Genomic DNA, 15,195 nt, shown 5'->3' on the forward strand with positions numbered 1-15,195 from the left:
ATTCCAGGAGGGCAATTTGATTCTTGGATGCTGATGTTGGTTGGTTTTGGGGTCGTTCGTGTAGCCCATCCCCAGGTCTAGATATCATTACATTGTTTTTCAACATTGGTAGCTGATCCTAATCCCTTTTTCCCACTTGAAACATATGAACCCAACCCTCATAATCAAGGTTAAATGTTATTCTCTTTCAGTGTTTGCCATCTTAAATTGAGGGTAACAGCATTTTCTAACACTATTTGCTGTCTGAAAAAAAGGTGAATTGCATTGTCAAGTAGGAGGCACATACCTTCCGTCTAGCAAAAAAGCACAATGTTCTTATTTTTACTCAAATGCTTTGCTTACTTCTATACCTTCTGTATATTCTCTTCTTATCTTATTCACAATAATTTTCTGTCTTTATATAATACTGTCTTATAAAAATGGTAAGCCATATCAGAAGATGCACAGTATGATATAGTAACTTGGACAGGAAGTCAATTTCTTCTTTGGTTTACTTAACGTAAGTATTAAGGCATCAGCCAGTCAGATAGATAAGCACTGTGGATAGAAGGAATGGCTGATAAATATCTTCAGGGCTTTATTTCCATCTCCTTCATGCATTTTACTGTGAGAATGCTTTCAACAACTAGAAACGCTAACCTTTGTGTCAGTGTCATCTTTCTACAAGCCCCAATATTCTATAGACCACACAAACTCCTCCTCAGTGAAAGATTTTTTATTTCACTTGCCTTTTTCATCCCTCCATGCTCCTCATCACCCTCCTTAATTTTCTCTGCTCCCTCCGTTGTTGCTAGCTGTTTACCCTCTGGAGATTAAGATGAGATCTACAGTAACGTGAGTGGATCAGAGTCTTAAGGATTGTTAGTATGATGGTAGAGAGCCTCCTGATGCTGTCTTTGTCTGTATTTGAGAGCGTGTGTGTGCAAATGCATATAAAATATTTGTAATTTAAAATATTTTCTGCAAGGCCTATCAAACATATTTTATACTGTCACATTAATTGTAGTTCTGTTTTCCCTTTGTTAGACAATAATTACTGAAGAGATTCAAAAGAGATCATTTTTGCAAGGCTAAAAAATACTCAGCAGTGACTGATTATAGTACATGCAAGATTAATGAAGAGGTTTCCTAAGACAACAGAAAACCTAAACAATGCAATCGAGATGGATAAGAGAGGTGAACACTTGAATAGTTGTTTTAGGTTTAAAATGTCTACCAAATGGCTCTATAGACATTGTTATAGATGAATCGGGCACCTAATTTATGAGTTGCGCTCTCAAGTGCCGCCACCATTAAATAATAAAATATTAGTGAACGACTTCTGTTCGACCCCCAAAGTCTGGATGTGAAAGTGCTGTGTGGAGTAGCTAATCTTACCAAGCAGGAATAACTTGCTAACTTATGATTTAATTCACCTAATTCCATGATTTTTTGCATTTTAATCATAATAAAAGCATAATTTAAGCAAGTAAAAAATGGGAAGCACATGATACTGTAAAAGTAGAATTTTGGCTAGGAAACATACCAAGCTAGCAAGAGATCAGTCGGCTAGCAGCTCACACAGCCCCCATGTAGGCAGATCACTCAGTGTGTCTGAATGTGATTGAAACATGAGGATTTAATGGAGATATATGAAAGTGAAATTGATTCCATGGAGCAGAGGCTTGTGACTTACACCTCCATTTTTTCAAACTCTCAATTTCTTGTAAGAGTACCTCATAACAGAACAGCTCACAGCACAGAAAAGAGCCATCTATAAAAACTGGACTAGTGGTTAAATTTTGCTGAAAAATATACGATGGCTATGTTTTCGACATATAACTGCTTTTACTGGATTGTCTGGACAAATTTCTGTGCAAAAATGTCCAAACAGTGAGATCCTTGTACATAAATCACAGTATTATATGCAGTTTACAAGTGAGCAGACACTGCAGTAATGGCAACTGGGCGACTTCCTTTGGCCTAAAACCTGGATTCGTCTGTATGTCTCTATGCTGATGAATTTAAGTCTATCTTTTGCTTATGATGTGAAACGCCAAACATGATGATTGTATGTGGGTAATCTACAGTGAGCAGTGCAATAGTGAACTGTGACAGGGAAAGAAATTAATAGTACTGTGTCCTGTGTCAAAGTTGAAGATTCAGAGCTCTTTCAGAGGATGTGGAGATTGAACGCTGTCTGCATGTGACTGTGTTGTGTGTATGTGTGTGTGTGTGTGTGTGTGTGTGTGTGTGTGTGTGTGAGTGAGTGAGTGTGATTTATATGTACAGAGAAAGGGAGTGTGTGATATAAGATCAGGCGTCCGTGTAGGTGTATGTTGTTGTCACTATCAGTGGTCTACCACCCGCAGTCCCAGGGGCCACCTCGGTCTGACAGATCATCTTGGCTGGCTTGGTAGCAGTTTGATCCCCAACTCTCTGATATGAGCTTTGGGTTATCGCTGGCAGCACCACTCACTGGGAACACTATAGTACAAAAAAACTCACCTTCATGAAGGCCCAACATAACTTCCTTTCAAACCTTATAAAGGTCAGGTCAACAAGTACACATGTCTAAGATCTACAGCAGATAGATTTGAAATCTACAGTGTCCAAAAGACTTACAGATAAAAGTGCAAAAGTGTTAGATGTAGAATGTAAATACACATCTCCATTCATTGACTAAATGCTGATGTTTGATCATTCTGTCATCCTGACATGTACAATTATACTTTTTTTTTTAATATGATGTTACTTTAATAATGATTTTATCACCTATGTGTGGTGCTGTATGTGCTTTAACATAAAGAAAGACACTGGCTTAGACACTGGTTTAGATAAAGACTATGTATCCTGACTTTGCTAAAATATACAAGATGCACGATATATGGAAGTATCAACACAAATTGCGTGACATAATGCAATTTCGTCAAAAATATCAGGTAGATCTAACAGTTTATTGCTATCCAGCACCACCACAAACTACAGCCTTACTTAGTGCTCTTTTGGAAAATGCTTTCAAGAATCTATGCCACTTTTCTTCCACCATATAGAACCAGATGTCCTTGTACAGTTGATTACGATTCATCTTGTGACACGGGTAAGCAAGGTTTCCCAGCTGCACTCGCAGCTGCATCACAATCAACAGGCCAGGGGTGTAACTGCAGCTGTGATTAAAGCCGGACTGTACCAAAATGGTTACTTCATTCAAGTCTGCCACTCCATTATTTGTATCTTATATATGTGTTAATTGCTGTGTGACAGAAAAAGCTTAGTAATGGTAGATAAACTTGCTCTTGAGGACTTTGGGGAGAACAGATGGCAAAGTCTGTTTGTTTTTGAGATGTGTTTTCAAGCATGTTTTTTATCTTAGAGATGATGGTATGATGTGGTGCAATCCTGCCGTCTGCTCTGCATCATCCAGCCCTGTTGCATGCCTTACTAGACTCACAAATACGTGCACATCAACATAATACAACAAAACCACAGAGTTCATTTTTAAAAACACAGGTTTAAAAAAAAGAAATGTCCATATACCATACCAAATATTTAAATAGCGAAAAGCGGTCAAGTATTTACCTTAAATCTGTATTAGATGTGTTTGCTGTTGGTTACCCTGTGTTCACAGAACTCAAGATCCATACTTATTATGCATATTTATTTTTTAAAGGCTGTTGCCTCATCCATCAAGGTAAAAAAGAGGCATTGATTTCTACTCTTTGTCACTTATAACAATAAGCAACCACAATATCATCAGCAATCAGCATTCCTATTGTCACAGTAGAGACTACCTCAATTTGCATACCCTCTTTCTTCCCCTCTATCCATCACCCCTCACTCTCTGAGAGGCAGATTTCACACTTGGGTTAAGTTTGGCCCTTTGGGCAATGTGATGGCATTTTACTGCAATGTCAGCCCTGAAATGCAGCCCGTGTTCATTGTTCCAGCATTCAAACAAGCTTCGTTATTAAAAGCCTCCGCATAAGGTACCACTAGAGCGCCTTGGGCATTGAGGGAGAAAGACTGAGGTGGCTGGCTAAGCTAATACTTCAATCCCCCAGTTTACAACCAACTGGTCCTTTAAATGCTGTCGCTGCTTGATTAGGCTGGAAAGAAATTACAGGTTTAAATGATCTGTGATTTCAGTAAAATACCATAGTTGATACGTGTTTTAAAAGCACAACATTGACCTTTGTGCTCCTCATCTCTGGTTGCTCATGTTATGACATAAATTTGGCATTTAATGCAGCTCATGCACTCACTGTACATAAGTCAAATGGAATTTAAAAATCCCATCCTGAAAGTGTTTTAGAGGAGATAGGCTAAATATTTAATTATTTATTCTACTGAGAGTATTTTTTACTCTTTGAATTAAAACGATTAGTGTGGTATGAGCAGAGGTGTGAGCCAAAGTTCTCCCTATCACATCTCACAAAATAGCACCACAGATCAGTTTAGTATTTAAATGATTTTCCTTAAATATCTCCTAACACTAGACCAGCTACAGATATGTGACAAACACCTCATTTATCCTAGAGCAAAGATGAGCAGTCTGAAGTCTGAATAAATGGCTTTAGCTTTACTGAGGTAGGAAAAAGGGACATTCTCTCCACCCAGCTAAAGCCAAATTAAAAAAAATAAACAAATAAATCTCTGATTCAAACCCAGTGATTTTGGTCACAATAGTACACTAATCCCCTATCCATCTCCTGAAAGAAGTTTACACTGTCAATACGCTGCAGTAAGGCTGAAGTTAATCAAATCTTGTAGCTAACAATAACCCCTATAACCCACATTACTACTAGCATGCTCCTCCACACATATAGACTTATGCTAGCCACCTCTTCATTTTTTTCATTTTCATTTTTTCTTGTTTTACCTCTTTTCTCTGAGATTATTGCATACTGTCTCTCTCACAATTTCATTTCCTATCTGAATGGAGCCTGAATAAATAGGAGCATTTCAGATTCCATTAGGACTTTAATCTATAAGCACCAACGTGGTTATGGGACTAAAATATTAAACTTCAGGTTGTGATCACAAGACAGCAGTTGAGTTAAAACCATTTTAAACCATATGCCTAGAATTGAAAGGTACCCAGTTTTTGACCACTAATGACTATGGAGCAATGTTTTTATGAGAGTTTTGTTTGCTCTTGTGCACACTCAGGAGGATGCACATGCCTGCGCATGTAGGTGACGTGAAACACAGTCATGCCAATAGTTTCACACTATTTCACTAATCTGCAGGTGGCAGCAATGCATCAACTCTTAATGGATTTGTTTTATCTGCACAAATAAATGGACAATAACCCAACTCTCTTTTTGTTTTTTGTTTTTTGGGGGGTTTTTTTGGCATCACTAGACCATACAAAATGCTGCTTTCTTTATATTCTAGCCTCTCTTTCTATTTTCTCTTTTTCTCCCCTTCACACACACACACACACACACACACACACACACACACACACACATACACACACTATTGATAGCTCATGCACCACATTTGACCTCTTGATGGTCACCTTGCCCACTGGATAGTGTTGCTAAGGAACCTGAGTTTAATAGGAGCAATTTATTGTTATGGCTAAGAAGGACTCACAAACATATATACAAACATACATATATGCACTACAGGGCCATTTCTAACCTTATCCCTGGTGGCTTATCCCAGACCACCATGAGAAGTACAATGGCTAGCAGTGGCCACTGTCCTCTTTTAGTGAAATGCACCTATATGCCAAATAATAATAATTTCGATACTATTATGACTGTTGTTGTTGCTGCTGCTGTTCTTATAATTATTTATATAGAGAAAAGCTGCCAATCTCCCGTTCAGTATGTGTGTTGGCATTCATTTCTGTTAGAATGACTATGTTGAGAAGGAGGAGAAGGAAACTTGACTAAAACTAATGTATAAGGTTATATGATCAGAGGCTATATTATGTGTTGTAAATGTCAGATTTGGGCCCATGTAATGTGTATAAAGATTTGGAAGAATTTTCTACACTTGTGATGTAATTTCTTTAGAAGTATTCACTATGCAGCCTTTTTATCACTGATTTCATCATGTTGCATCGTTGGGCTCCTTGTTGCTTAACACAGAAATGTGTTAGCTTTGACTGTAGTTAATGTAGCTTTATAAAGATTTCGTATTGGATGTTGCACATTCCCTCTCAAGAGAGGCAACAGAAGCAGAGACAGAAAGAGCTGAGGGAGGCAGAGAAAGAGATGCTTTCTTACACAATTTATCTCCATTTGTTACTTTTGTCTCTATACCTTTTATTACAGGCGGAGTATTGTTCTTTGGACTGTAAAATCAATATTTGGTTTTATATAGTCTGCATTATAACAAATTTTGTAAATGAGGTATTTTTTTAACATAGATATAAGTGGACATTGTGTTGGGATGAATAAAATATCCTCTTTCTTTAAGATATATTGTATAATATTTCCCCCCACCTGGCTAGCAGCACTCTAGGCAACCAGCTAATATATCCGTCTAAATATAGGCCTGCACACAAGCACAAAGACACACACTCACACAGACCAAACATCAATATGTGCAATCCTTGGTGTTAATGCAAGAGGGTGTCTTGCTCTACCTAAATGACTGACACACTCATACATCTCTCTCTCTCTCTCTTTCTCTATCTCTCCATCTTTCTCCATCCCTCCATCTCTCTCAGTGTAAGACAATCTAGGTGATGCTGTTACCACTCAGTGTTTTACAGCAGGTCTGTGTTTGTCAGGCTCTGTGTAAAAGCTCTCTGCAGTGCTATGAATAATGAAATCAGAGTTTGTTTGTGTGTGTTTATTTATGTGTGTACACTGGTATGTTTCCATTTGGGTGCTACAGTTTGTTTTGTTTTGTTTTGTTTTTTTTTTGTTTGATTGGGTTTTTTTTGTTGTTGTTGTTTCGCAATCATCACAACTTATTTCTTCATTTCAAGATCATAAAATGTGCTGATAGTTTTTTAAAACTTCACTTATTGTTCCCATTACGACCAACATTTGTTATCTCAAGATTTAGATTAGACTGGATCACTAGTTTATTGTTTTGGTATCTTGAAATAACAAGAAAATTAAATGATCTCACTATCACAGTCTTAATAAGTCAATATAAACACAAAAAACAAAATTCATAAATAATCCATTATTTGAAGATAATGAAATAGTTAAGTTATGGTCACGATAATGATAAGATAATGACATTATGAAGTTGTGATGTTAAGATAAGGGGACTAAAAATACTTGCAACCTTGGATATTATTAGCTTTAATACTTGAGTTGTAAAAAAAAAAAAAGTTTTAAACGTGTGTAACATTTTATTTCTAATAGAACATTTTTAAGGAGATTGTGTCAAATATTATGGCACTTAAATTACAATGTTGTGAAATGATTGAAAAAATTCAGACTAATATGATGTGAGGACAGAAAAGGTGAAAGACTATTATATATCTATCATGTGTGTACTGACATGTTACTGAAATAATATCCATTTGATAAGTTGATTTAATTCTTCAACAACATGTTCTGTTATCAACACTTTCTATAGCCTTGCATGGCACTAAATGAGGTGTCTAACGTAAGCTAGACACAGGTAATTGGGCAGGTAACAAGACCAATGTTAATTGGCATGCTGGTATAAACATCCTGAAGAAAGTTTCACTTATAAGACATTTTCAATTACAGCACGAAGACAGTCAGACAACAATTACAGCACATATCCTTCAATCTGTCAGCCCGCCAAATGAGATGTCACAGACACACACACACAGAGAGGGGATGCACAGGCAAAGACTCCCGTAATGAATCACAAACACACACACACACACACACACACACACACACACACACACACACACACACACCCAGGCAAAGATACAACAGCTTAAACCGTACCACACGCCAAACCATCTGGCATCGTGGTCAGCGACAAACTCAACACGCAAACAAAGCCCCAAAATGCACCCAAGCATTCACGTGAGTGTTTAATGCAAGAGACAACATTTTGCTCTCAGAACACACACTCTAACAAACACACACAAGGAGACACGCCAGGGGGTTTGGGCTGGAATCAGCAACAGAGCTGTTTACAGACGGGCCACACTGCAGGGAGACACTGTGACATTTCAGAAAAGGATGGTTTTAGTTTAACAAGCATGGCCCTTCAGGCTTAATTGGGAGTGTCTGGAGAGAGAGAGAGAGACAGAGACAGAGAGAGAGAGAGAGCATGCTGGTAGTGGATCCTGAATTGTCAGATAAATTTAACCCCACTTCATTCTGCATCAACACACACACACACATACACCACAGTTTTGAAGAGTTTCTTAAGGACAAAGCTGAGGTGTATCAAAAGCAGGTTCATTACCATCTCTTAATCCAGCTTTTCCCTCTTATCGTTCTCTCTGCCTACCCACCCATTGCTTTCCAGACATTAGTAAATGAAAACATGTGTCATCAGACATGAAAATATTTGTAAATTACCCATCATTTAGCTGAGTTTTTTTACTCGATAAAACCGATATACTTTTGTGAATGCATATCATATAGTACGGCTGAACTTGAACGCGAGTTTGTTTGTTGTCTGCACCGTCATTGTATTAGCATTTGCTATTGCAGCTATCACAAAGAATGTAATTGAATGCTCTTTGAACACTGACGGTATGCTAATGCATATTTCCCCTGAGTTGTCATTAAACTCAGTATACCACTGAAAGGCGTGGAGTTCCCCTGCCAAAGGCTTGATGTGGCTTGAATAATTCCCAGTGTAAATTGCTGCTGCCAGCCCACCACTCTGTTCTGTGTCACTACATGCTGTCAACATGCGCAGTAAATAATCTCTGAAAATGAAAAACATTTATTAGATATAATCAAAACATTTATGTCTTGTGAGTAATCAGAAAATTGATGAATCCAACAACACAGGAGGATACAGTAGAAGGAACATATATAACAGTTGATGTATAAAAAACTATTCTTGATAAAGTCTTTTTTTAATAATGTAGCTTCAGTTTTAGTGAAATTAAACTGTACCAATTTAATTCCATTAGTATGTGGTGTCTGTCATGTCACACACATCTATCTTGGGGCTGATAATGGATGCAGTATGCGTGGTTCATTATTAGTGTTGGAAATTGCCCATTCTAATAACCAAAAGCACAAGCAGTTAGTGTGTCCCAGGGACCCTTAACTTTGTTAGACTGAAAAATCGCTCGGACCAATGTGGGTCAACTTGAAACCCAGAATAATTAAATGATTTACATGGTTCTTTAACTTTCTAAGGCAGAGTTGCCCATTGTGATCACTTAATGGCACAGGAAACTTGAGAATACATTTGTTAATTAAGAATGATTTTATCCTTTTAATCAATTAAACAGAATATTTAATATATCGCCCCATCATTTATTTATTCTGTCTTTGTTTTGGTTTGTACATCATGAATTAAATAGACAGAATTAAGAAGACTGCCAGAATGTTTTGTGGCCAAAATTGATTTGCATAAAACCTCAAATGTGAAGTAGCTAAACTTAAGTTTAAATGAATACCTTGACCAATAATTGCTTTTTTTAAGATTGCGTGGTATTCGAACCCTGCAGACCTTGACTGTATCCTCGACATGTGGAACTCCTTTGTCCCACTGATAGGTGTTGACCGTGCAGTGGGGATCAATGTCCACGGTCAGCTTGGCATAGTGAAAAATAGGCACCATCTGGAGCAGGCCAGGGAGGTTGAAGAGTGGGTGGCAGTGAAAAATAGGGTGGTGTGGTCTTCTTTGTAAATTCAGTGGTCATCTTGTCATACTCATGCCACAACTTGATCTTTCCACTAACTGCTGCTGCCTCACTCTCCAGCACTCAGCTGACTTAATTGCTGCCACCACTCAGACAAGCAGATAACTGGTGGATCTGTGCATCACTGACAAGGCTCTAAACCAGTAACAAAGTTTCTTAGATAGCAGAGCATGTACAAAATAGAAACAAATGACTACAGTATAACACCAGTACTCTGACTTTCCGTTTCATCATTGGTTTCTTTCTGCTGTAGCAGCTGTCCTGTATTCTGTCTGTGTAATGTGAATTTTGCTTTTAAAGGCCTATGCTAATAAGATAGCCTGTCAGGGAATGCAAAATTTGAGCATGGCAACCATCTTTAATTTCTCTGTGCAGGGAAAAAATGTTGCCGGTTTCCCTAATGTGCTCTACATAATCTTTTCATATAAACACTGTGCAAGTCAATCTGATTTAAGCTACTGTACTCCATACTTTGATCTGTGTGATGCAATGACGTTCAATCTAGATCATTCGCTGGAGATGCTGTGTGTCTGTGAAATCAGGTTTATCCTTGTGAGGACCTGCATTTGATAGCCCATTGTGAGGATGTGTTGGCAGCTTTTCAAAGTGAAAAAAGTAATGTTGGAGATTAAATTAATGGTTAGAGATTATTAGTTAGATTAGAAATAGGTTAAGATTAAGGAAGTTCAACTTTGGTGTTTAAGGTTATAATTAGTGTTACTGTGCTATATAGTGTTGTGTGTTTTGGGGAATATTTGGTCCAAAATTTAATGTCAGGATCAAAGTTTTACTTAATTTCAGGGTTTGAATAGGATTTGATACTAAAATAAATAGCCTTGAAAAAACATGTGTGCATCTAGAAGGTCATTAACAAGCAGAAATCCATTAAAAAACGATCAAAAAGAAAGAACATACAACATTAAACAATACAGATAAGACAACACAGATGAATACAAACTATCTTGGAACATGAAGGCTTGTCTAAATGTCTGAAATGCAGTGTATTTATAGAGCTGGAGAGAAGAAAGACATGTTGAAGTGAGTGGGAGTTCATGTACATGAGCATGAATGTGTTCTTTTATGTGTGTGCTGCACAACGTTTACATTGTATATCAATTACATATCTCCATATTGCTGGTGCTTTATATGTTCCACTGTCTCTCTTTAAATCAGTCACTTGATGAGCATTAGAGGCTTTCATGTTGTCGCTCTTCAAACTGTAATTGAGAACAAATGCGGAAAGGGAGAGTGTTTAATTGGGCTTGTCAAGAAGGGGGGGTGGGTTTGTTGGGCACCTAGAGATCTCCTCATCTCTTCACATTTTAACTGTTTAAAAGAATAAATTATGTAGATTGCAGTTTTTGAGAGTCCTAGTTGCGATGTGAACTTACGGTGACTTCTGCTTGGCTTTTTTCCCCCCTTCGCTGAGAGTTACTTCAAAGCCGGGAAGTGATCAAAGACAGTGGGAAAAAATACATTCCCCAACGTACCAGCACCCTGCATACATACATACAGCTTCTGCCTGTCTCGACACGGCATACTCTCTCACTCAGAAAACAAAAGCATGCGACACCGTCTGATGTTTTTCTTTCTTTTTCTTTTTTTTTTTTTTTTTTTGGTCTCCTCGAGCACAGTCCTGTCAGACATTGCAACATTTCAATTGATTTCCCTTTTCCCTGTTGTGCGTGTGTGTTCTATTTCAGTACATAAGCCAAGAAACTGAATTAGTCATTAAAGGGTATGGATAGCACGACATGGCCCAGATAACACATCACAGGCCTGGATTGAAGAGAAGACTTGTCATAAATGAAAGCCCATTTTAGGAGCTGGAGACAGCCTCTACCCAGTTTTAAAAAAGAAAACAGGGGTTATGGGGGGTCCAGCGTCAATGATGACTGTGTTTTTCCTCAGTGGCAGTTTGTTTACCCCGCAGACATAAAGTAAACGACTTAATACTCTAGTGTACAATAATTTAAACATAAATATATATGTGCGTTTCATCTGCCATGTAAAAATGAATGATTTATAAGCAGCCCTCATTAGCGAGAGGGGTGGAGATGGGGTTTTGAAAGTTGTTCTAATTAAGATATCACTGTAACTATCCAGATTTCTCTCATACATACTGATGGACTGTATGCATGAGCGCAGCTCCATCAAACACAGTGACTCTCCTCCACACCTGTTTACAGGGATCATTTCCTTTGGCCAATCACAGTACCAACCTATCCATGCATTTATCCCATCATCACTCCAAGGCAACAATAATATTGTGTTAGTGCAGAGATGTAAGTGACTTTTACCATGTTGGCTTCAAAGAAACCAACATGGTAAAAATCATTCTGTTTTTTGTTTTTTTTAATTGTGTGTACACGTCACATGCAGCATCTTAGACATCAGTGTTGCAGTTCGACAAAACATGGAGCAGTAGTGGATCTACCAGTTTGTCGTTGAAAGATTGACATAATTCTTATATACTGGCTAAGAAACAATGGTTCTCTTGTCCCTAAACTCAAAAGTCTTTATTTATATGCTTGAACATACCTGATGGTGCTGCACCAATACCACTTTTGTTGGGCGCCTGTTAATTTCTTCGCACTTGCACATTTTCCTGGCTCCGAGCGAACCTACTTGCGCCAAGATGGGTAGCATGGCACAGACGAGGTTCTGTTTTTGCAGAGCAGACTGTACAGTTCTATTTTGGTACTCCAACTGGCATGAAACTGTACTTGTGTTTCCACCTGCTCAGACCACCTATTATCAAAAATGCAAGCATTCTGGCTTGGTGTAGGCACACAAACATGTCTCTGTTACAATCGCAAAACATGAGCCATGTGTGCAATTAAAATGAACACGGTGCTGAAATGTGACAGAAATTGAAATTTACTCGTTTCTACACAACAGGCCAAAATATTACACACAGATTACAAGTTCAGACAGTGAAATCATTTGGAGTAGAGCAGGCAATCTGAGCTCTATCAAAACTGCAGGACATTTTTAATTTAAACAAAAGTCGAAACTCCATTCATTCTGGATAATCAAACGTTCTATTTTCTGTCATGTCAAGGCAATTATTGAAGTGAGTTTTGCTGCTTTCATGCAATTGTGCCTCACAGAATTTGCTGTAATGACAGTATTGTGCACATGTAAGTGTACCCAGATATGAGTGACTGAAGTGAAGAATGACAAAGTAAGGCAGTGTTGCTATTGTGAGCGTATTTTGAGTGCTGTACAGTTTTGTTGTTTGAAGTCACAAAGACTGGTAAAAAAAAATCTTACATCATGATATTTTGTTTATGTTTTTAAAAACTATGATGATCTGATCAAATACTCTGCTGCATTTCACAAAAATATCACCACAGTGACAGTACTATCACCTCTTTGATGGTCGAGGGTGTAAGGACAAAATGTGTCATACGCTGTACGATATGTAAAGCTCCTTGAGACAAATTAGTGATTTGTGATTTTGGGCTATAAAATTAAATTGACTTTACTTGACTTTGATGCTCTTCCCCACTCTATCCCTCTATCTTCCCATATATGAGCAGCACCAGCGCAAAAAGTGAGCCAGTGACCGCAGGGTACGAAAGGCTTTAACTAGCAGTAGGTGTCTCTCAATCTGCTGGACTGCAACAGCCAAGCTTGTTAGTCACACTGGTGGAATTGCACACACGCATGCATGCACATGCACACACACACACACACACTCACATGCACACACACACACACACACACACACACACACACACACACACACACACAGGCGTATGCACGCACACACACACACACATACACACACACACACACACATACACAAGTGTACCATGGATAGACTTAATCCAGCCATTGAATGCGGCAAGCAGTGATAGCAGAACTGGGTCAGTTCTAGAGAAGACCGTGGCGTGAAACCGTTCCCCTCGAGGTGGATTGAGGTCTGAACTTTGGCTGACCCCCCACAAGTACAGACATACAATGAAACCCCAGAACTTACCGGATGGAATCTGTTTGAATTAATGCTGACAACTTCATTGATCAGGCTAAAACGTAGGCTTAAGCCATAGGAAAGAGTATTTTGGGCATGGATAAAGTAGAGTAGCTGTAATTGGGTTTTCTTCATGCTGAGATTAACTAGAGGGGAGAAAGTTTAAAGCTGAGTAGCTGGGAACGATGGTGACTCACTTCTCTTGTGGCTTGTATTTTGCTTTGACGTTTTAGGAATTAAGCCTGTATTTTATATATCCGTCTGTTCTTGTACCTCTACTAGTCCACTTTCAACCGTTTTGTGAGGCAAGATGAATTCCAAAAAGAGGTTTACAGAAGGTAAAAGTTCAAATTAAAAGGACATATTGAGGTATGTCAGTTATTTTGTACTGCATGTCATATATAACTATATTTGTTTCCCCAAATTTTACAGTGTGAAGTAGATTCATACATTTGATTCACAGATCCATAATAGAGACCCCCTGAATAAAAAGAAATGAATACATACATTTTGTAAGCTATTGTGTTTTTGAGAAATAATTTCCAGGTTGAGAATTCAGTGTCTTGAGAGTCCTAAGTATCAGATGATTGACAAGAACAGTAATGTAATTTGCATCAATGAGGGATGCAAACTTTGCATATTTCAGTTTAACATTAATCACACACACCCAGCTATATGGAACATATTTAAATGAGAGAAATGCAAGAAGAAATAATTACCCCAGATTCCAAGAAAAGGCTCTCATCAACATGTTTTCAATGATTCTTACCAACATTTGAGATGCATGTGATCCTGTTTTGACAACTCAACAGTCTCTGATTATTGTAACTTTAAATTATCTATTAAAACATATACACTATTTGAAGCTCAAAGGATAAAGCCCCGAATATACTCCCAAGCGGAGGTGTAAACAGACAGCTGCAGACACCACAGACGTATAGTAGTTCTGTTTATACGACTTTCTAGAGTCTGCTTGGAGGCTGCGTTCCCCACATGCGCAGTAAATCGGCAGCTATTGATTGTACGGACAAATCTGCACGGTCACAACAAATTGGAAGTGCACGGATGTCTGCACAGAGCCTACACATACACCCTCTGATGACAAAATTTACGTCATGCAGACCCTAGAGGACCCTCGCGTACTCACAGACATGGATTGTGCAGTTGGAATAATAAAGAAAAGACACCTAATTGCAGTTACAAAACATCCTGTGGCAGGAATAGGCATGGGATGGTATCAAAATTTCATGTCGCAATTATCCTGGACAAAATAATTGCAATTCACAATATTATCCCAATAATCATTAAAATATGCTTAAAACTCTTAAAATGGCAATGTGTGTCCTATCTGTGATGCAACAATTTTTATTGCATCTCAGACAAGACACACATTTTAGTGAACTTTCTTTTTAGCAAAAAACAAACAATCAAACTATATTAA

The 15,195-nt window shown here is 38.1% G+C and overlaps 1 protein-coding gene across 2 annotated transcripts in view; it reads left to right on the top strand.

Annotated features, from left to right (window-relative positions):
• The window catches only part of LOC122991993 (ephrin type-A receptor 6-like), a 191,665-nt gene that overhangs the window by 52,654 nt on the left and 123,816 nt on the right, over nucleotides 1-15,195 (top strand). The gene's annotated exons all lie outside the window — the stretch shown is intronic.

This window comes from Thunnus albacares, chromosome 11 (genome assembly GCF_914725855.1).
Source record: "Thunnus albacares chromosome 11, fThuAlb1.1, whole genome shotgun sequence".
In the NCBI taxonomy this organism is placed as follows: domain Eukaryota; kingdom Metazoa; phylum Chordata; class Actinopteri; order Scombriformes; family Scombridae; genus Thunnus; species Thunnus albacares.